General features: G+C 39.3%; 1 non-coding gene across 1 annotated transcript; it reads right to left on the bottom strand.

Annotated features, from left to right (window-relative positions):
- Positions 1 to 904: 904 nt before the first annotated feature.
- On the bottom strand, positions 905 to 986 carry trnas-uga (transfer RNA serine (anticodon UGA)). Its single transcript has one exon. It is a non-coding gene; the product is annotated as a tRNA-Ser (tRNA).
- Positions 987 to 2,185: the final 1,199 nt, after the last annotated feature.

Below are 2,185 nucleotides of genomic sequence, written 5' to 3'. Positions count from 1 at the left end.
AACATCTCTGATGTTAGAGTCAAAATTTAAGTCACATCTACTCCATGGAGTGTCTTCTCATATCGGAACCTGCTGACATGAAAACATCTAACTCTGATAGCAAAGGTTTTCTCATTAAACTGGGAGTATGTTTATCTAAGCAATTCAGACAGCCAGGATGAATAATTGGCATTTGGTTCTTCAAGCTGAGCTCTCCACACCAACTGCTCCAACGAAGGCCGTGGATAAGTTCCCCATCGATTATTTTGGTCAATTTTAGCCTCAACAACAACCTATTGTTCTGAACAAAGCTACACCACAAGCAGAGGGTCAAGCCTGAATTTCATCGTTAATTTTCAATTTCAGTTCTTAATGCACAGTTTTTTTTCCGAATGTGGACAGCAGAAGACCGTTAACATTCCATTTCTAATATTTCCAGAAAATTCTACTCCGCTGATATTGCCTTGCCTTTTCACATCGCAAGCCAGGAAACTGGATCAGTCGAGTTCCTTTCCACACATGGAGTTGCTTTTTTCTAATTCATTGACTGCTGATATAATAGATTATTGTCCTTGAGAGTCAGCTGTAAATTAGGTTGAACTTTCTCAGCTTGACTTTCAACTGATCCTTAAAAAAAATCATCACCGGCAGGAAAATGTATTGCATTGCTTCTTGTTTTGCTGAATTCCACCCCCCGAACATCCAAATTTCACGATAGTTCGACAAATGTGTTGAAACTGATTCGTGTTGGATGTTGGTGGCTTTTTGTGTCTCGACATATAATTTAATCAATTAGATGACTGGGTCAGTCTTGAAATTACTTCGGATTCTTCACAGTTGAAAATTTACTTTCGATTGAATACAAAGCTCAAGCTCCACGAAATCCAAATCCTGCAAAGGAATTAATGACTTTTAAAAGATTCGACGCTGTGAACAGGATTCGAACCTGCGCAGGGAGACCCCATTGGATTTCAAATCCAACGCCTTAACCTCTCGGCCATCACAGCTGTGGCAAGGTAGCCAATTTCAATAGTAAAACAACTGAATTCATTTGTTGGAAGAACAAATTGTCAAGACCCAAAGATTTCGCAAAATCCTTTGCAAAGACCCAGACGTTCGTTACCTTAGCAGATTGACATGCTTTCACCGCAAACTAGATTCTGACACAGCTGAAGTTGTGGGAATGATTCTTCGTCGAATTATAGAGTCACGGATGTACACCACACGAAGAGAGGATCATTGTCTCACTGCGTCCGATCGATTTTGACTCAATTTCTCATCATCTGGTGCCAAATTAGATATGCTGTTGTGTTTTAATATTCATCGAAATATGGTATTAGAAAAATTGATGCTAAGTCCATAAACACCAGCTACATTCGTAAAAAAAATCGGAATTAGAAATAATGCAGAACCAATTTACAGGAATAGATCCAGCAACTAATCCGTAAGTTCTGACATCAGGTAATGAACTTGTGAGCACATTAACCGAAGATTTGGAACTTGAAATCGTCTTGACGGAATTATTAGCAAAGTTTTGCGGTTGTTCTAGAGTCATCAAGTCGTTGAACAATACAACACGGAAAGTGGCCCTTCTTTCCAACATGACCATGGTGGACAGTTATCCTAAATTAATAGGTCCCATTTGCCAACATTTGGCCCACATCCCTCTAAACCTTGTTACTCATATATCCATCCAGATGCCATTCAATGTTACAGTTGTACCAGTCTCCACCAATTTCTCTGGCAGCTCATTCTGGACACGTCTGAAAACGTTGCCCCTGACGTCCCTTTTAAATTCTTACCCACTAATTTTAAACCGATGTTTTCTAAATTTTGACTTCCTCACCAGCCGGAAAACACCTTGACGAGTTAACCTATCCATGTCCCTCATGATTTAATAAATAGCAACGATTTGACTTTATCATACTTGTCAGGAGGGAAATGTGCAGAGATTATTTGTCGAAGGTTTGAAGTCGAAAGTCGAATGTACAGATTTTTAGAAATGCATCTTGGAGAAGTTTTTAATAAGTCATTGAAGTCTAGTGGCAGTTGTAGAAGTCTGTTGTGAAAGCTGCAATAGGATTTCAGCGCACGAAAACGAAGCATTATTTCCAATGTATGGTGGCTCAGTTCGACTGCACTTGGACTACAGTATGAGGAATTATAACCCTCAATTTAGGAAAGATACTAATGCCATATGAGGAAT

The sequence above is a fragment of the Chiloscyllium plagiosum genome, unplaced genomic scaffold, assembly GCF_037043375.1.
Source record: "Chiloscyllium plagiosum isolate Xiang-an unplaced genomic scaffold, Cpla_swu_hap1 HiC_scaffold_45, whole genome shotgun sequence".
NCBI lineage: Eukaryota > Metazoa > Chordata > Chondrichthyes > Orectolobiformes > Hemiscylliidae > Chiloscyllium > Chiloscyllium plagiosum.
The sequence above is the reverse complement of the archived record's forward strand: the minus strand, read 5'-3'. Positions and strand labels throughout refer to the sequence as shown.